General features: G+C 50.6%; 1 long non-coding RNA gene across 2 annotated transcripts; it reads left to right on the top strand.

Moving 5' to 3' along the window:
- The first annotated feature begins 212 nt into the window (after window positions 1-212).
- On the top strand, window positions 213-3,968 carry LOC138684746 (uncharacterized). Of its 2 annotated transcripts, none has more exons than XR_011324009.1 (3): window positions 213-276; window positions 835-1,295; window positions 1,405-3,968. It is a non-coding gene; the product is annotated as an uncharacterized lncRNA (long non-coding RNA). The 2 variants fall into 2 exon arrangements; XR_011324007.1 differs by having other exon boundaries at window positions 835-2,152; window positions 2,720-3,968.
- Window positions 3,969-20,480: the final 16,512 nt, after the last annotated feature.

The raw sequence follows: 20,480 nt of genomic DNA, 5'->3' as shown, positions 1-20,480 counted from the left end.
CCACCCGCACCCCCGGGGGGGGGAACAACGGCCGCACCGCGGTGCACCCGCCGCCCGCCCGCAGCTCGCACCGCGGCGGACCGGCGGGGCCGCGCCTGCCGGCGGTCGCTCTGCCGCTGCCTGAGGGTGGGGGACGCGCTGCGCCGGGAAGGGGGCCGCGCATCCTCCCCCCCGCCCCCCCCTCCGCCGCAGTGGAGTGGTCTCGCCCGGCGGAGGTTTTCCACTGGTGACGCCAGAGGGGCGGTGTGGCGTTCCCACGGGCGTCACGGCGCGGGGGTGGGTGGCCCCGTGACCCACCCCCCCCCCCCCCCCCCCGCCGGCGGTCGCTCCGGCCGGTTCAGCTTGGTGGGGGGAGCGGGGTTCTCCCACGCGTGTGTCAGCGCGGAGCGCCCACGCACCCCTCCCTCCGCGCCGTGTCCCGGGCGCTCGGCGGGGGAGCGACCCCTTACAACGGGGGTCTGGCCCCCGGAGCGGGGTGTGTGTGTGTGTGGTGTGGTGTGTCCCAGAGGCCACTCGTGGCGGGTGGGGTGGTCTTCCGTGGGAGACGCTGCTGCAGCGCAGCCTTAGGCCCGGCTCTGCTTAAAAACCTCCCCTGCTCGCCCCCCACCCGGTTCCCCTCGTGTTTTCCCTCCCCGGGAGGAGTGGGAGCAGGGCACGGCAGCTCATCCCTGTGTTTTAGGGGTCTCAGTCCTGCTCTCGGGTGGGTTTTTTTCCCCCGCTGGGCTCGGGGGGTTAAGGGCAGGGAGAAACACAGGCCGGGCTCCACCGCCGAGCAGAAGTCAAGTTTTGGAGAGGATCTTAACTTTGCTTTTTTTTTTTTCTTTGCGCCATCAGGATGAATGATTTGCAGGCTGCCTTTACGGGGGATGTGCACCCTCCTTTTAAGCTGCCAACGAAGGAAATTTCACAACCCCTCAGAGCTCCCGGAAAGGTGCGGCTGCTTTTGTTGGTGAGCACATGTGCAGGCGCACCTCAGGATATATGGAAAAGGGATTTTTCGCGGCTCCGGGGACTAAACTGGCCTTCCGGGGCCGGAAACAATTGCCAGGTGTCACCAGAAAGGTGGGCTTTCCTCTTTTCCAGTGGGTTGGTGCTCTGATGTGATGAGAGCTCTGACTTCAGGTCAACATAGGTGCTTACCTCTCCTAAGCGTAGCAGCGTACCCTGCTTTCCCCAGGGCTGGAAGGGGGATTGCATCTTGTCTTGGCTCTGGGAGACATGAAGAGCAGTTGGTCACTGCCCTTGTTCTAGCAACCTTTTAATCTACTTGAAGACCGTTTGTCACGGGCCTCTTGGTAGTTCTTTTTTTTTTCTTCTTTTCTTTTTTTTTCCCTGGAAAAAAGAAACGTACTTCCTTCAGATCATGTCTTCTAAACCTCTTTTTCTTACTGCTTTCTCCTCAAGCCTCTCCTTGCCTGCCCCAGCCCAGAAGCGAGAAGCTGCGCTTCCCCACCACGTCCTGTGCACAGCCCTCCAGCACTCACCCACCACAAATTTGCCCTTGCCTCTTCTGCGGCCGTGCCGTGTTACTCTCCATTGCAGTCACAGACCTTTGTATTTGCCAGGTCCTTCCCTACAGCATCCGCATCGCTGCCGGGATGGTTCGGATTTTTGTGGCGCAAGGGTCCCTGCAGTAACTCTTTCCTCCCCTTTTGAAGGCAGGTGCATCGTTTGTCTTTCTTCTGTCACCTGGGACCACTCTTCTTGCCTGGATTTTGGAGGATACTTGCTAGGGGTTCAGAGATGTCTTGGGAGAATTTCTAGAGCTTTCTGGGATGATGGAGGTATCTGTTAGCTTCTTTCTGCCCATCCTCTACTTGCTTTTCTTCCCCACTTAAGGCTTTTCTCTGTCTCCCTCTCATTTCTGAGCTGTTTTTGATGCCTTGTACCATTGATGCTTTGAACCCTCCTGGCTCTGACTGATTTCAGTTATGAGCCATCCTGATTCCATCCCTGAAGGCTTGTGCTAATCTATTATTCTCAACTGTAATTTTATCTATCTATCTTTGTTCCTTGTTTCCTTTTTTGATTATCGAAGCATAGATGGTGGTAGTCTCACAAGCCCTCTACTGACAAGTGTTTTTCTCTCTACACTGCTCTTCTATTAAAGAGAGTAAGTTGGAACGTGTATAGAGCTGCTGCAGTTTCAAAGGTGGGTCCTGGAGCTGGGTGCTTAAACTTACACCTGGCCGTGGGTAGGCTCTACCCCTCCATAAGCCAAATGTTTGGCACTCTCATGATTAAGTGATTTTAAATAAGGATAACTAAAGAGTGAGAAAGTTAATTAAATGCTTTAAGGTAGGTAATTAGTACCCCTCTGACTTCTTCAGTTTTGTTTTTTGTAAAATGAAGCAGTCGTGCTGCCTGCCCTCGACAGAGATCGGCCAGTGCTGGGACCACAGGGGAGATGCAGCCGGAGAGCTGTGGAGGGAAGGGCTGGAGCTCGGCTTTCTCTGCCTTCAGACACACTGACCACTCCTTTCAGATCTCTCAGCTCTGATTCATATCCTCTCTGCTTTATATCTGCATGGTAGAGAGAGAGGCTTGATTGCCATGCCAAACTGTGAGCCCTGGTTCCTGGCTAACCAGACTCGGCAGCTGACTGGGCTTGTCTGCTCTCAAGTCTGGACACCCTTATCAGAAGGGCGAACTCGTGAGTTTGTTTCCATGCTTGTGTGTGATGATCTGTAACCAGCTTTTTTTTTCTTCCCCTTTCTAGAAGACCAGACACTTGTGAAAGGAAAGAGTGATCATTACTTGGTGATCCAAGTAATCCATGAGCTAGCCTAATGGCCCCGGCGTTTTGGCGGGATTTGGCGAAGAAAATATATAACAGCAGCGGCCTTAGGGATCGGTAACCCAGGCTGTGTTGCATTATCTGCCACAACCCCGCTGGCAGATTACAGACTTGGTGACAGGGAAGCTGCTGGCTGACTTTGTGGTCCTGCTCAGGAGACGAGGCAGCTGGGGCCGACTCTGAGCTCCCCGTCCTCCGCTCCTGTCGGGCGGTCGCTGACATTCAGGTGCATCTAAGCCTGATGGCTCTTCATCCTGCTTCTCCTGCCCCATGGGAAAACCCTTTGCCCCCAGAGCTGGCTGCTCGTCCTCCCTGCCGCCGCTCCCCAGCTCCTGCTCCAGCACGTTTCACGGAGCTGCTCGCTGCCCAGAGTTCTTGGCAGTCGTTAAGTAACTAATGGCTGAGAGGTGTGATCTGTTACTCGGTTTATTACTCTGATGACTCAAGTAGCTGGGTTTAGGCCAAACCACCTCCTCATGTGATCTGCGAGGAGGAGGAAGGAGAGGTTTCCTGCTCCCCACTGTACTGAATGTGCTTTTCTGTGCTGTTTAGGGTGTTGGCTTTCCTATGCTGTGTGTGACCAAGCCAGCACGACAATAACAAAGGTGTTTTTGAAAGAAACAAAAGTTACTGGTGATGCACAATGCTGTTTTCCACACCTACTGCTTTGTCCCCGGGATTTGAGAAGAGTGGTGATTTAGCTCCAAAATATGAATCGGTGTTTGCTTGGTGTCTCTTGGGGTGATTCAAAAGTCCCAATAGCCTGCCATGGAAAATAAAATCCTTATGAAAATACACAAAAGATGCAATTAATTTTAGGTCCACGTGACTTGGAGAAAAAAAGAGAAGTTTCTTTGGAGAGCAGTCTCAGCTATCTTACGCACGTCTGGCTGACGTTTCCACTAGCTGGGAACAGTGAGCAAGGCGAGAGAAGGGGTCCAGGCCAGAGTCTGCATAGACTGTGAGAAAATTTTTTTTTTCTTAACTTTTTGACTTGTTGCCCTGGAGATGCTGATGTTTCAAACATCCTGCTTAGTGGACAGACTGTTAATCCTTTTCCAATGCTGTGGAAATCCCAGGCCCAGTGGAACTATGTTACTTATTAAAAAATATGCATAGGACTAACGTTTTTCTAGCATGTAGTAAAACCAGTGATTTCCACAAAACTTCCACAACCTTCCTTGGGATAATGATCCTTCCACCTCCTTGGTCAGGCAGCTCCTCCCCACCAGTCATCCCTATGTCAGGAAAGCACTTGTGCTGTGTTTGGTACTGCTGCCCTAACACTGCCAGCATTTTCAGGAAAATACGGTCCTTGGAGGGGGGATGGACAGTAGTCACTGAAATATCACAGGGGATTAACAGGAAAAAACCTGTGGTGGTTTGCCTCTGCGCAGCATGGGTGGCTGCGAGCGTGGTGGTTTCTAACTTCATAGTGCACGTGCATCCCAGCACCTTATTTCTGCCAGGAGCGAAGCCATCGCCTGGGTTGGTGGCTGCTGGCTGCTTTCCCATGGGATGCCCCTTTGCCCTGCCACATCCCCAGGAGCCCTTTCTAGAGTCCTCCAAAAACCATGTGCCAGCCTCCCTGCCATCGCCCTGCTGTGGGGCATCCTCCCTGCCCAAGCAGTGGGGCTGGAAGTTTTTGGCTGCTCTCCCCTTTGTGCTTCACCTTGGTTTTGGGCACCTGGGAAGAAGCTGGGAGCCAGGACTTGGTGGCAGATGTGGGGATCTCGGTAGGTTTGAGGGAGGCTGCCCCAAAACGGGTTCACCTGAGGTAGCGGCAGGCAGAGGATGGATGTTTAAAACAGGCAGCATTGCCATAGATAGCTGAGATAGCTTTCCAAAGCACTCAGCTCTGATTTCTCAAGCGTTTCAGTGACTAAAGCGTCTCAAAGTGGAGCTTTGCCACTTTAACCCAATATCTGTCTCACTGAGAAATGAGTAGCAAGAAGTCTGGGCAGCAGATGGTAAAGTCTTCCACGCAGCTAAGGAGGAGAGAGGGAATGGTAGTGACAATTCTGACATCTCGTTAAATAAACATGCATGTCACTTCATCTCAGATACGAACATCATATACTGCAGCGCAGATGATTAAATAGAGTACTTCATATTTAGAAGAGGGCATCTGCCTAAGAGGTGTCTGCCTGTTGAATCAAAATTTCCAAGACTTCTACATGCGGCAGCCAGCCTTTGGTTTGACTTGCTCAGTAACTCTCTGAATCTGTTTTCGGACACTTAATTTTTTGAATAATTATTTATGCTCCGAAGACCTGCCACCTAGCTTCTTGGGGCAAAGCCATTTTAATTTCCTTTTACAATGCTAGTGACGTTGAAGGGAATTGGTGTGTGAATAGCTCTCCTTAGAGCCACTGCAGCCACTTGTGCTCTCGTGCTTGCCAGCATCTGAGGAAGGGGAGGACAACTCATTTCCATTTAGCACCCGGGGGAAATTATTTCCATTCAACCTTTAGTCTGTCTTCCGACAGACAGAAATGGGCACATTGTCCAGTTAGGACGTCAGTGTGACCATCAGTGTTTTGGTGGTAGCTTCTGAACAGCTATCAGATGGTGACATCGTTTTTGGAGGACTCTAGAAAGGCCAGGCTCTGCAAGGACCGGGAGGGCTGCCGTGTCCCCCTGACCCACTGGCAGGTACTGGAGCCCTTAGTGGTGCAGGGGCGGTTCACCTGCCTCTACCGAGAGCATGGGGCAAATGGGAGGCAGGTAAGAGTGAGCGCCGTGAAGAGCCTGGGATTTGCACAGCATCCATTGATGCTTTTCCAGAGCCCAAATCCGTGGAGGCGCTGGCCCTGTGGAGCTCCCGGTGGTCACGCGCTTCCCGGCACGCAGGCATTTAGAGGCAGGAGGATTTTAGGCTGGGGCTGCCCATTAGCACCATTCATTGCAGCTGGTGCCCAGGCCCTCCCTGCTGCCCATCCGGAGGTGGTCGGCAAACCCTGCTCTTTGCCACGTGCTCCAAGGGGCAGAAGATTCAGCCTCCTTCCCAGTGACTGTTTTGGGAGTGAGGGTTTCTTAGGTCAAGGTAAGGAGAGTCTTCTTGGTGTGAGCATCGTTTTTCCTTCCTTCTCCCCTTCCCCTTCAAGGTGCAAATAGATCTCTCTTGGGAGGAGCGTGACCTCAGGTGGGTTTAGTGTCTTCCATTGTGTCAGAGGAAGCGCAGTTTTTGGGGATGGGCTGTGTAGAGGACTTTCTTCCTCTCTTCTCCGGGAGGTCTGGCTGAGATCCGCTCTTCCTTCCCCTTTCAGCAGATTGCAAAATGATGTATTTGATTCCTGCGTCAAGAAAATAAACTCCGAGCAGGGGCTAAAATTCCAGCTTACTGGGATGGTGAGCCTGAGCTGAGGAGAGGGGAAAGGTGAGAAGGGCCATGCCAGAGAGCTTTAACTCTGGTTTTGTACAGTTTTTTTTACGGAACTTCACCCTGGCATTGCTAAGGGGCGGTGAAGGAACTTCCCGTGCTCCTGCCCTTATGCACTGGGCAGCTGTGGTCTGGGGTAGAGAATATCTGCCTGGCTTTGAAGGTGAGCATCTCTGCTGACTGACTGCCGTGTGGCCTGCAACAAACCCGGGCATGGGCTGTCTCAGCATGTGTGTTGCTTGTGCAGATTGTGTTGCTCGTTAGCAGGTTTGAGGCTGAGAGGTCAAGTGTAATAGGGCTCACCTGGGGACTCGACCATCTCACCACCTGACTGTCGAAGCCCTTGAGATCATCCAGTGTCCTGTTTCCAGTCCCATTTGAGCAGGCTCAGCTGTTTTTCCAGTGGTAGGGGTGCAATACTTATACCCTGCCTGATCTAAACAGTTACAAATCGGAGTCCTAGAGTTCTCCGATCTGAGTAACTGTATTTTGGAAGCTGCTCTGCAAATCACACACGGCATATTTATGTACTAAGCTGCATTGCTGCTGTCTGGGCTCCTCTTGAAAAGCAAAGTGGTGGGCACTGACGGAGAACTGTTGTCTTTGACATGGCGATGCTGAGGATCATTGTCCGGGCACCGCGCTCCTCAGGTAAAATGGTGTTAATGTTCATCTTAGAAAATAAACGCAACTTCTGTTTTTCACGCTGTGTTACCCTGGTTTCATGGTACCTTGGTGTCTCGGTAAGTAAACTTGCCAGTCATCAGTTTCCAGCCGGTAAATTTGTAATGGAAGAGGGGCTGGAGCGGTGGAACCGGCAACCAAGCCCGAGGCTGGACTTTCCCCCCGGGGGTGTGCTCGGCCGCGGCGCGGTGGTTGGGCTGCACCGGAGGCAGGGCTGCGGGCAGCTCCCGCTGCCCGGCCGGCATCCAGCCCTGGCTGGCATCCAGCTCTGCCTCACGTCACTGGTCCCGGCTGGTTGTGCAAGTGCCCCTGTACCGGCGTGCCCCCCCCCAATGACTTTTGTAACCCGGCCGGCGAGGCTCTGGGGTGCTTTGCCCTCCGGGTCTCCCCAGCACGGAGGCTTTGCTCGGCTCTGACCGGCCTCGGCAGGAGTCAGGGAGCCCGAAATTCGGGCTGGAAAGCTCTTGGTGCTGGTGGACGTGCCAAATCGGAGGCTCCCTTTTAGGCATCTGAAGGGGTTTTGGGCTTCGCGCTCTTTCCGTGCGCCGCGTTGCACGTAGCTGAGCAGCCCCTGGCCCCGCTGCCCTGGGCTGGGGCAGGTGAGCTGGCAAAGCTGGAGGTTTTGCTAATCCCCAGCCGTGAAGGCAAGGGTTGGTAGCTGCCAGCTTCCCACGCGGCTGGCTGGACTGTCTCCTCTCACCAGCTGTGTGCCGGAGGGGTTGTTCTGCCGAGGTAATGCAGACAAGTCATGGCAAATGCCACCTGGGCTGTGCCTAGAATTGATTTTGCACCCTGCAAAAATGTTTTATGTATTCAATAGCAAATTCCTCTGTGAATTGCCTACTTGTAATGCATCAAACATAGATCTAATTATGAGTAGATTTTGTCCTTCCAGGGCAGCTTTCTGAGACATAGAAAAGTACTCTTCCCTCTGCAGGTACACGCTGGAGGTTGGGTGAAACTGCTGTTGTTTTCCTCAGAGAGCAGCTAGGCTTTCTGAATTCATTATCTTCTAGTTTCTTTCTTTGAAAGAAATTCTAATTTTGCCTCTGTATCCCAGATATATTAGGGGATTGATGCAGGCTCTCAGTAATAGACTTGCAGTAGCTCTAAGTCCAGAAGACAATTTACAGAGAAAGGCACGGTCGGATGCTGATCCCTGCAGCGTGAAAGCATCGCTCTGCCTGGCACGGCTGTCTTCAGGGGAAATACTGAATCCCTCCATTGCTGTATGTCAATCTGCCCTGACTCCTCTTTAGCCTGTTTGTTTCAGTGCTTTACCACCCTGGGGTTTGGTCTGTCACCGCAGCTCAGACCTGGCTTTCGGAGCTGATGCCACCTCCATCTCCAGATCCTGGGAGTAAGGCATGGAGCAGGCAGCGTGTGACTTGCGGAGCTGGCTGAAGCCAGAGAGGTGCTCTGAGGCAGCAAATAGTCTGAAATGATACTGGCTTTATTACCTCTTTACTACTTGGTGGAAGTGTTGGTGAGTTGCCTGGGATTCTCATGAGCTCCTGCTGAAGGTGTGTGTTTGTGTGACATTTCAGCCTCGGCTTCTCGATATGAACTAGTGATGCACTCGGTGGCTGACGAGGAGAGGGCAGGGAAAGAGTCATGCAATAGATCCAAGAATGTGGTATTTAAAAAGGGGGGGAGGGGATGAGAATTTGGGGGTGATTTCAGGCTGAGAGGCAGTTTTGAACAACTTGTCCTTCACATGGGAGCAGAGACTACCCTGAGAAAACCCCTTCACCCTTTCACCTTGAGAAAATGGAACCTTCTTCAAGGCTAAATACATTTCTCCTCCACTGAGCCGGGGCCAGGACGGCAGCGAATTCCCCCATGAGGTGGACAACAAGCCCTGGTCACTGAAGCTTATGGGGGAGAGGACTGGAGGGTGACTCGGAGGCAGCCCGGCACAGAGCAAACCTGTGGACCAAAAAATGTGCTTGCGAGCTCAGTGAAGCCGGGGTGGTTGATCATTAGTGACTTCAGCGAGGCTTGAATGCGTATCCTGGAGGGGAAAGGCTGGCTGTTTCACTGTCTGTGACCAAACTGAGCATCCCTCCTGTGGTGCCATTCAAGATCCAAAGTCTAGTGAAGTAAAGGTCTGATTTTCGTTCCAGCTTGGGGGTTTTGGGGCACTGTCAAAGGGCAGCATCCTGGCCTGAGGTCAGGATTTAGCACTCCTGGCAGCAGTTGTTCTTTGTACAGTATGGGGCAGACATATACAGGAAGAAAAACCCATAAACCACCACTGACCAAACCCCTGTCTGGCTGCTGTTGGTAGGCACAGCCAACTTCAGCCAACTCCCCAAACTTTCTGCAATCGCAATACTGACTTTTCTGGTAAATGTAGGAAATTGCCATTTGATCGTACTCAGGAAACGACATGGTTGTACCACTCTAAGTTGCAATGGTCTCTCTCCTCTTGAAGGAAACCTTACCACCTATGCTATCATCTTAATTTAAACGGCTGAGAGTGAAGAAGGCGGCCAGCTCCATTTCTATTTTCTGAGACAAGTAGGATAAATGAAATGCTGCTGCATCTCCAGGTGAGGTGTTAGGCAAAGGGCAGAGCTGGCCCCACTTGTGAAAACTCAGGCAGGCTCTGCACATATTTCCTCGTCTGGAAAACAGTGGGGTTTGACTGCAGAATAAACATAGCCCGAGGCTGTTTTGAAGGGAAAAACAACAAGCTCATGTGTCTGATAGCTTTAGGTCATGGGATGAGTTTTGTATGCGATTTTTGTAGCTTTCAGCATGTGAGCATGAGCCCCATGTCGCTTTAACTGCGTCGTGGTGGTGGCCCGAGCTGGCTTGGGGAGCTCAGCACAGCTGGGCTGATTCCACAGCTGCATGTGTAGGTGTATGGCAGAGCAGGGGCTTTTCCAAAACACCTTGGTTAGTAAGCACTGTGCCTTTTCCAGCAAATTGTGTCCAAGTCCTTCAGCACCTTCCACTGAGATAGATGGTGAACTCCGCAGCAGCTTATTTTTAATTAAAAATAAATATATAAAAAAAAAGCATGTCTTTGCTCTGATGATGTGGCAATGCCCCGCTGAGGCCGCTTGCAGGGAGAGGTGATGTTGCCTTAGCTGTGGGTGGGGGGGTGCTGGGACCCTGGGGGTCTGGGTGACGGGGTGGGGGGTGCTGGGACCCTGGGGCTATTTCTTTTTCAAATAGAGTTTGCTGCGGTTTCTATCTGATGCATTTTTCCGATTACTGTCCAGCTGTCGGGTTGCTTTGAGACAAGCGCAGTGCTGCCCGCTCTTCCCGAGCGTGCTGGGGGCTGCCTTCATCCAGCGCAGGGATCCTGGGCTCAGCCTGGGAATTGGATGGGTTTCTCGTGGAATCGGAGAGATGTGCCGGCAGCGCCTCCCGGCACCTGTGACTCCCAGCGGTGCTCACCGGGCTGTTTGCGCAGACATCAGAGATAGCGGGTACATTTTATCGATTGCCCTCGTGATCGCTGTAGTATCTTCTGCTTTATTTTGCGCTGCCGCAAGAGCAGCCATGCCTGTGCTCAGAAGTGCTGCCGTTCCTGTCCCTTAGCTCGTTTCTTTCTCTTTTGACTCGTCTCCCTCTTCTTTTTAGAGTTTCTCTCCTTGCAGTAACCTCCTCCCCATTCCTGGTGCCTTTCTTCCATGGCTGCAAACTTATCCCCTTGCATTCCCCCAAATGCTAAGAGGTCATAGGATGTGTAAGCGCACCTCCTCGTGTTGGTGACAGCCCGGGTATCTGCTCCAGGTGAATTTGCCAACTGTTTTTTTTTTTTCCTTTTGGTGTCCACCACCTTGGCCGCGGTTTGAAGGCAGTGGGCTCCCAGGTGGGCAGTCGGCACGCCGTCCGTACCCCAGCCCTCCCTCTGGCTTTGGGAGCCTGCTCTCTCCACTCCTGGACCTTTACGGCTGCGTGAGGGGCACCTGCGGCAGAGATGGGATCTGTTTTTCGTTTCCGTCACTAACTTGTCAGGCTCGGGAGGAAAATCCTGGCGGAGGAGGTAGGGCAGAGCCGTTCTCAATGTTCAGGCTAATTGTGATGCTGAGCACTTGAACTCTCCCCCTGAGTCCCCCCGAGCACCGTTGCCTGTTACCCAGCTCACAGCTGAACCGTTCTGCTTAGTCCCAAATGTATATGCCTCTGCTGTCAGAGAAATACTTCTTCCAACATGAGAAAAGACATGGGGCTCATTAAGAGCTATTTGCATGCAAGGATTCAAGGCGGGTGCTCGGGAAGACTCGCGTGGCTGCGGGGTGGAGAGGGACGTGGCTTTTTAATAGCAGCAATGAGAAACATTCAAGTTCTCGTCACTCCACAACAGCCGATCAAGTTATCCCAGGCTGCTTCCCCCGCAAAATTAGCTCCAGTAATTGCAATCAGAGGGACAGAAGTTTCATTACGTTGTCTGGAGTGCAAAGGCTGGGGCTGCCACCCAGCGTTTTGGCACCGCAGCAGCTGCAGATGTACCTGTCGCAGGTATAATTATAAGGACGGGATCTACCACTGCCTCCTTCCACGCATCTGTGGGCTTCAGCCGGTGCTTGGCAGCCCCTCCAGCAATCAGAAATGTCCTATGAACTCAGCCTTGCTTTCAAATTTTATTTTTTTTTCCCCCCCAGGCAGGTGAAATGCAGTGCCTTGCAAGCACTCGATTTTTGTTGCTAGGTGAATAAACGAGTTTCTGCTGGGCTGTAATTCAGCCTTGTTTGCAAGTGACCCTTGGCGATCTCCCTTCCAGCATTTCCAAATCCCCATCTCGACTCTTGCAGGTGCAGCCCAGTGTCTGCACAAGTTCAGTTTTCCTTCACTAGATGTCACTGTCTGTACAGAGAATTTCAGAAGCCAGCGGAACAGATGATTAAATTACGAAAAAAAAAAAAAAAAGGCAAGCTATTTGGAGAGGGTGTGTAAGTGACTGGAAACCATATTTTCAGTTACATCCAAAATAAGGTTTTCTTCTTCTTTATCCCCCTACAGTTTGCAAGCAGAGACATTCAGTGCTGCTTGGGAAAATGAAGACTGTGAGAGCCCTTTTTAAGCAAGGCATGGGAGGCTGGTGGCCATCTCGCCTTCATCTGTCTTCGCCTTTGCAAAGTGCAGGTGGTAGGATTGAGCATGCTTTAATCTTTCTCTCAGGGCACAGACCGAAAATAATAGTAAGGAAGAAAAAGTCCACTGACTGCAATGAAGGAACAATTTTCACCTGGAGTTCCTTTTTAAAAAAAATCTTTCTGAGTTGTGGAGAGTTTTAATTAACCCTTTAATTACGCTGACAGGATGAATAGACTACAAAGAAATAAGAGCGTGTGCGATTGGTGGTTTTTGCTGGCTATGTTAGCCTTTGTGTTTGTGGTGTCTTAGCTGGAAAGAATAAACATTTCCTGTGTGGCGTAATGCCATTCTTCCTCCTCCTTTTCATCCAGGTTTTTAGTCAATTCTAAGGATGCTTCAGCCAGCTAGTTATGACACTAATAAATAGTGCTTTAGGCAGAGCTGATAACAAGGCAAATCTGGCTTTTGCTACTTTTTATTTACATTCTGGTGTGGGTTTAGCATCACAGATGTCCTTGAAATTACAGAATTTGCTTCCTTAAAGATTTTAACTTGGAAGAGAGCATTGAGAGCTGGGCTTTGCCACACTGGGAATATTGCTTCTTTTCGGTTTGGCAGGCAGTAGAGCATATAAACACACTGCCGTGCCAGAACTGCCTTTATTTTACCGTGTGGCCTTCTTTTTTTTTTTTCCTCCACCCCCTAAGGGGTGACACGCACACACCCTTGTGCCTTGCACTGATAGCCTCATGCAAAGGTAAGGTAAAAACCCAGGTGTTTTCACTCCGTGACGGTGACTCAACTTGGTGACCTGCGGGGATGCAGGGTGACGGGCAACAGGGAGAGATGCTCATGAGAAAGAGGCGAGTGGGCTACCCGGTCCCTCTTCTCAGGTCTCACCTGGGCGTCACATCTCTCCTTATCTGGCCCCGGACTGTTTCTGCCCCTCTCCCGCTGTGCCGTACGTCAGCCCCGGGCGCAGAGCAGAGGGCATTTGCGGTGCGTTGCTCGCTGTTTTCTTGTGACTTGGCTAATACACGTAGGAAGGGGGTGAGCTGGTCTCATCGAGCTCCCTTGGATCTCCTGGCACTTGAATACTGTGAAATTTGGAAATAGTCAACACTGCCACCCAGGTGCAGATCTAACAAGTGGTCCTACCCATTCAGTAAGGCCTTGGATGGGACTTGTGTGCTTGAATTACATCCCCTTGCATGTCTGATATAATTGATTTCTTCAGCAGCTCTGCTCCCCCCTTGGTGGAGCGGGGGACAGGTACCGAATCCCTCGGTATGACGCTTGCAGACCTAGCGACGAAGTGCGGTGGCTCCCTTATTTTTTTGTTTACTAGGATGCAAGCAAAATCCTTGATCTAATGCAAACTTTGGGGCTGTTTCCGAGGTGCACGTAGGGACACAAAGCACTCAGAATGTGCTTTACTACAATTTGTCTCCGTTCTCATATTAGCTACTTAGCAAAATTTTCCTATTCCGCTTTCATTAGCGTAAAAGAGCTGCAGGGGGACTTTTCGCAGTAGTGCAATGAGCCGTGCAACCTCTGAACTTGCCTCCTCTTTCCTCTTTAATCTTGGTAAGGGCACAGCGGAGCCTCAGATACCGGCTGCGGGCTGGAAGGATGCGCCCCACGTGAAGGGGGAGATGAAGGGTGCCTGCCGGTGCCGGGTTTTATGCCTCATCTTTCCATGACAGGCTTCTCTTCCACAGAAAGAAGAGACCAAGGGTATATGAAACAGCACGATGGCTTGAAATCGTCCTCACCATGGTCTGTAGGGTTCTGTTAAACTGAAAGAGAAATGGAAAGAGCAGCTCTGTGTCGGATGAATATCAGTTAATGCTTTTACGAAACATGCCTGGAAAGGCCTGGAGTGAAAATAATGTGTAGGGAGGAAGCCAGCAGACACGACTGAAACCCGGCAATTGCTTTTTGTAAGACAGTCAAAGGAAACGGAAAAATATTCATTTTATTTGGAATTTATAATCAAAGGGAAAGTTGCCATTTTGATTGGAGATGGAAAATTGCCTGATTATCTTCACTTTTTCTGTGCCTGCATAGGGAAGCGCTTCTCTGCTGGTAAAGCGACGGGAAATATAAAAAGGAGGGGATGGAGAGGGGAAGAAAAATACTGCTTTTGTTTCCGCTTTATATTCTGCTACCAACATTAGCAAACAATACTGTTGCTTTTCAAAGCTGTTCTCCTGCATGTGTGAGGCTTCCCTGGGGAATGACAGCAAGGCACGGGCTTTGGCAGCTGCAAATCTGGATGATTTCCTTGCTTTTCCGCGACTTCTTCAGTTCTATCAGGCTCCAGCCTGTTGGCTGTTTTTTCAGTCTCCTTATCTGTGAAATGGGACAATTCTTATTTGTTTTGTAGAGGGTGTGGGAAGGTTGAGGATTTTTCCCTTTTTGACATATCCAAACCCAGAAGCATCTCGAAGGTTTTCACTTGTTCAGTTTGGAGAAAGGAAAGATGAAAGGTGTGAGCATCAAGGGTAATGCAAAACGCTAGAGCTGGGCAAGGATCTTTTCTGAGCTGGCTTCCATAGACCTGTCTGGCAATCCAGTCAGTGAAAAGAAAAATGAGGGGAAAACCCCAACCCCACAGCTTGACCATTTGTGGCAAACATATTTTATTTATTTCTTGCAGCTTTCTAATGGCAATATTCCCCCACCTCTGGTGCCAGCGTCTTGAGGCCTTTTGGAAGGAGCCGGTAGATGTCATGCGACCAGCCGTGAATAAGAGGAGAGCGAAGAGGTGCAGAGGGACAAACGGCGTCAGCCGGCGAGCGCCGGCATCCCCTTCCCTTGCCCCCACGCAGGGCTGCCTACTGCTCTCCCGGCTGAGCAGGGGTGAGGGACCCCACCAGCACCGTGCTCCTGCTCCAGCACTCCTGTCGTGGCTTTTCATCCATTTCTTTGTACTCTTAAAGCCCACCCACAGGCTCAGCTGGGCTTTGGTAGCCAAAACGCGAGCGAACATTGAGCTTCCTGGTCCCTCGCAGACAGAATAAATGCCTGTGAAGTGAGAAGCTTTAATTTTTTCAGAGGAGTTTCCCCCTTGCCCACCAAACTCCCTGGCACCGGCTTCCCTGGAAGGCGAAGGGTGCAATCACCACACCTGTGTGCAACCCTTCCAGTCTTGCCGATCACCTTGTGAATCGTGGAGGTGACGTTTCCCCCCCAGCCCCCATCTGTGGGTGGCCCAGCATGGGTGTCACCCCTTCCCCGATGTGTAGAAGACTGATAAAAGCTATTATTATTTTTTTCCCCTCGTCACTGGACTTTCAGGGGCTGTCACAACCCGTGTGCGGCTGGCAGAGCGCTGCACAAATAAGCCTCAGACCTCGCAAACCATTGGAGGCCGACCGAGTGGCACGGAGGAGGAAAGAAGGTATTTCTTTTTGCAGCGAAAGTACGTGAGCAGAGAACTGCCGAAGCGGCGGGGCTGCAGGCGTAGCCTTGCTCTGACCCAAGCGCAGGCACTGAGAGCAGAGCTGATGGCGATGCTTTTGCTCTTGGCTTAAAATACTGTCTCCTGGGTGCGGAGTGCTTAAAACCCCTAGGGTAAATAAGAGAAATGGTCGATAAATAATGCGTATTTGTCATGGCATTCCTTTAACCAGCTCTTCTTGTGTTTGTCAAGCCGTGGCCCGATATTTGAGCAGGAGCATCCGCATCTGGCCCGGGTGGTGGCTGAGGGGAGCAGGAGGTGCCTGGGCTGTGCTGGGCAGGGATTGCTCTGCCGGCACCCAGACATGATGGCTCAGCGGGCAGAAGGGGGAAGGAGATAAAGACAAGCCAGATTTTTCCCAGGCTGTTCACTTTTCAGGACGCAGCCTTTTAAACTGCTCTTATTTTATTTTTCTGAATGCTGCGGCATGCCTGATTAGAGCTGGTTAGCGCGAGCTGCTAGATGTTTGAAACCAGCAGGGTTTGCTTTTGTCTCAGTGACGTCTGGAGGACTCGGGAAGCTTTTTAGGGCTCGCTCCCTTTCAGGAGCAAGGACGAGCCTTCTGGAGCTGCCTCCCCCCTTCGACTCCCCTCTAACAGCAAGCCACTGAATTTTTAGCATGTCCTTCATGGAAATAGCTCCTTAATATCAGTTGAGCTTTTTGCAGATCTCCGTCTCTTGGTGTTTCTCAGTTCCCTTATCTTGTTTACGAAACTGTATTATGTGAGACAAAACTCATTTGTTGGCGAGGAAGGGACATTGTACTCAATGGGATATTTACTGTGTACCTGAGGTATAATCTATCCTCTGCAGTAATACAGACTCCAAAATGAATGGGTATTTATTTATAATAATATAGCAGACAGTCCATAGGGAGGTGTCATCTTGTTTGTAATCAATCCCGGTGCGATGCTCTGGTTGCAGCACAATAATGCTTTGCATTAAGTGATGAATTGGTTTAGTCTTCTTATTCTGACTGTCATTTTTCTTCACTGAAGATGCATTGCCTCCATTATGCGACCCTTGTAGCTGAGCATCAAATATCCACAGGCGCTTAAAAGGGAGCGGGTGAGATCATGCGTATTCCCGTGTAGGAAGGGAAGAGAGCAGCCCCCCGAACAGCTGCGCTGCTGATTATAGGGAGTAATGGGTTCCAAATAGGTGACTGGGTGCAGCGCGAGCTGCGCTTGCGGTGAGGTAAGCAATGATTTATTCTGCTGAAGTGGGTCATTATTGAACTAACATTGTATTTCTGGATTGATTTCAACCCAGAACCTGATGACAGAGTGGATATTTTACTGCCGGAGAAATAGACCATCCATGATACCAAACAAGCTAGATATATTTTAAAAGAGACGTTCCTGGTATGCTGGGGAAAACAACAACAAAACTTCTATTAGAAGAACTGAATTTGGGTGCTATGGAGATGCAATCGATATGCCTGTGTCATAAATGTACAGCTGTTACCAGCAAAGAGGAAAACCTGCCCATTGCTCAGTAGCTCATGAGTGAGGTGCCAGAAAGATAATAACCTGCTTTATGAAAGATACTGTAGAAAATGTAGTCATATGTGAAGGCTCTCTTGGCTGGGATCTGGATGTTTTGGAAGGCGATGCTGCCTGGAGAGGGAGGGCTGGGCTCTGTGTGCCAGCAGGCCTGTGGGATGGGGAGAGAAAGTGGGGCTGACTGGTTTTTTTGGTCCTCTGTCCTTCCCTCCCATGCTTGTCCGAAGCCCAGGACACCCCCCGTGCTGTCACTGTCAGGTCACTTGCCCGGATTGCTCGTCCAACAGGCCCATACCTCCAAAACGTCCTTTAATGCGTGGCAGGTTGGGCTGCCCCTGTGTGCCTTGGCTTGTCCTGCACGTAAATAGGTTTGAGGGCTGAGAGACTCTTAAAAGTAACAGGAGGAGAAAACAGGTCCGTGTTTTTAATCCTTTCTGCTCCCTTGTGACACACAAGAAAAGCTTGCAAATGTCCTTCTGTCTTTGTAAAATCAGAAATACCAGGGGTATGAAGTTTGCTCTTCACTCTGTTTCCCTGGAGGCAACAGAAATGTCTCAGCTCTCAAAGAAGCAGCCGGGGTGTGCAGAGACAGCTCTTCTCCTTGTCACTGGGAGTTAGGGAAGGGGTGAGGAAAATACACAAAACACCTGATATACGCTACGTGCTCTTAGTAACAACCGCTTGGTTTTCAGTAGGAGTAGCTAAAATAATAATCCTTCCCTTCCACCACTTTTCCATAAATTCTTCTAAGAAAAATGGGGTAGGTAAAAATACATTGAAACACTGGGGAGAAATTGGCCGGTGTGAAAGAAGCTCGAGAACATCCTTGGCACCCTTTTACGCAGCACAAAGAAACACAACCGGAAAATTGCTTTTCCTTCCTAGGCCGCCTTTGCAGAGATGTTAAAGTCAGAAAAGCCACTTAACTCCGGCAGGCTGCACTGTTTTACCGCTGCCCTCCCTCCTGCGCGACGCCTGGTCCCCACCACGGGCACCCCGACCCCTGTACTGGTGGAGGGGGCAGGCACTGGGGCAGGCTGCTTTTCCCGCTGCCCCCTCCCCGGCTGCAGAAACCGGTCGCTGAGCTGACATGAGAAAAGCCCTCCGCATCAGTTATTCTTCTGAAGTGGGAGCTCCCACTGGGACCTGAGCTCGCAGCCAGCGGGGGCGGAGGTCTGTGGGCTGACAGTGCCAGTCAGCTGTGGAACTGCCTGAGCAGACCTCCGGCTCAGTTTGCCGCTTCCCTGGGTTTTGGGATGAAATACAGGCAGGTGGGTATCTGACGCGTGCGAGTGCGGTGCCTGCTGCAGAATTCCTCTTGGTCCTCAGGTTGCTCCTAGGTGTAGACGCCCGTCGCTTCAATCTGCGAGGAGGCTTTTGCGACTCCTCTGAGATCGGCAGCGCGGATGCGGTGGCGCTGAGCTTGGGGAGGACTTGACCCCTCGAGGGCTTGCCCGCTCAGCCTGCTTGTTGCCTGCCTCCTTCGCCGGTGGCTGACTTAACTGACGGGTTTCTGAGGCCGAAGAGGGATGGCGATGGCTGGAGTGGAGGATACCCAGGCAAACGTCTCTGCTGTCAGTGCCGTCTTGCGGCCTTGACGAAGGCACGCTTTCCTCCTGTTCTTGATGAGCCCCGGAGAGAAGACGGAGTCCTTTGCAAGGCACTCGGGCTTTAGACAAGTGGAAAAACACCATAAAATCAATATGTAGGGAAATTGCAGATGCTCTGGGGCCAAGGGCTCCGTGCAACATCAAACTACCTGTCATGAGTGTCACCCTCCACTCCTACCGACACCATTAAAGGCACTTTCTAAACTGTCAGTCTGGAGCATCCTCTAGGTATGGACTGTAATTCATTTGATCGTTTCCAGAGTGCATTCAAGTTCCACTGTAATGCGCTGTTTTATGCAGCCACCTTGGATATAGGCTGTTAAATCTTTGCTCCCAACCACAGTACACTAGGCTCCGTTACATGCAGCCTTGACACAAAGATCTTGCTATGGCATGCCAAATTCTTCTCTCTCCAATTCAGTCTTTTGAAGAAAGGGAGCTTTCCACTGAATGGCCATCCTGAGTCTTCCCTCCTCTTTCTGGAAAGGGAAAACTAAAGCTTGGTGTGGATTTGTGAGGTTAATTATCTACTGCAGAGCATCTCCCTTGGCATCTGGGAGGCAGTGTGGCTCCTGGCTGGCCTGTGCTGCTGACTGAGATCGCTTGGGTCCGATTTCAGCTTAGTTACTGACCTGGGAAGCAGCACAGGACTAATCACTCCTTGCCTCAAATTTCCCATTTAAAAACTGGAATAAATACTGTTGCTTCTATTGTCTGGTACTGTGACAGTGCCATCATGAGAAAGACTGTACGAGACAAGTATTATTTATTAATTTTCATTATAAATCCATTTGGTTTTGAACTGAACTGTTGCCTTTATAATGGGTTTTAATTTAGATCTGTGGACATGTGTGAGCTTTCCTCTGGAGCTGTCTTTACTGAGTTGAATGTCTGATGTAAACTAGCTGGCTGGGCTTCCGTTACAGTCTTTGTAGGAAGCATCCCCTACAAAGGCAGGTGATAAATTCCAAATCGGCTGTGGTGGCTCCTGCCCTAACCTTCCTATGTGTAATAAAAGATCCAAGTCGTGTTGCATAGCTCTGTTCTCTTGTGAATCCTGTGCACTTGCACATGGTGATGGTATTTCCAAATGAAGTCTCCTTCTGTGTAGTTGTGATGCTCTGAAGGTGTCTACTATATTTTATTTTGAAAATTTATTTGGAAAATGTTTGCAAGATGTGTGGAGTTACCATTGCCAACAGTTTACAAAATCACCCTTCTTTAAGGGAAAACCCTCTGCTGTAAGGTGAGGTAATAACATGGAGGACTTGAAAATTATTCCTGTCTCTTGCTCACTGATCAGTGTAGCAGTTCTGCTTTTCCCAAGCTGAACTTTGCTTTAATGAATCTTGATGCTGCTGTACTGCGTATATACTGTGCGCTCAGCCTTGGGCTTATCCGTACAACGTCTTGTACTTCGGTCTGTAAACCGTCTTTCTCCACGCTGTTGGCATTTTGTTTCCACCTCTCTTTGAGCCCTGGCTGAGTCCCAGCTGGGTGGCTGGACAGCTTCTCGCCGAGGTGAGATAACTCGAGTCACTTAGCTCCCTTCTGTCTCTTCTTTGCTCCCTTTTGATCTTGAAGCAGGTTTTACTTCTGATGCCTGGGTTTCCTTTGTGTCTAGCTCTTTCAGTCTATTAAAACTTCTTAATATGATCGCAATCTTGTTTCTTGTCTTTACTGGCCTCTCTGCTCAATACAGCTGCTTGCAATCTTAACTTCACTCTAATGTGTTTTCCAGCTCTGTCGCTCAGCTGCCCTGCCTCCTCTACTGGCAATTTCACAGAGTCAGCAAAATCACCCTAATTCACAACTTTTAATCAGTCATTCCTGTCTAAATCCAATCTGTGGCTACAGAAACAGTAGCGAGTCACTATTCTTGCTGCTTTTATTTTGAGAAAGGAAAAAGATGTGGAAGAGAAGGAGAGAGGAGACGCCGCCTGCGTGCAGAACTAGAACCTAAGGTCCTATCTTTTTCGTG

Source organism: Haliaeetus albicilla, chromosome 1 (assembly GCF_947461875.1).
Source record: "Haliaeetus albicilla chromosome 1, bHalAlb1.1, whole genome shotgun sequence".
Lineage (NCBI taxonomy): Eukaryota > Metazoa > Chordata > Aves > Accipitriformes > Accipitridae > Haliaeetus > Haliaeetus albicilla.
This window is presented reverse-complemented; position numbering and strand designations above follow the sequence as displayed.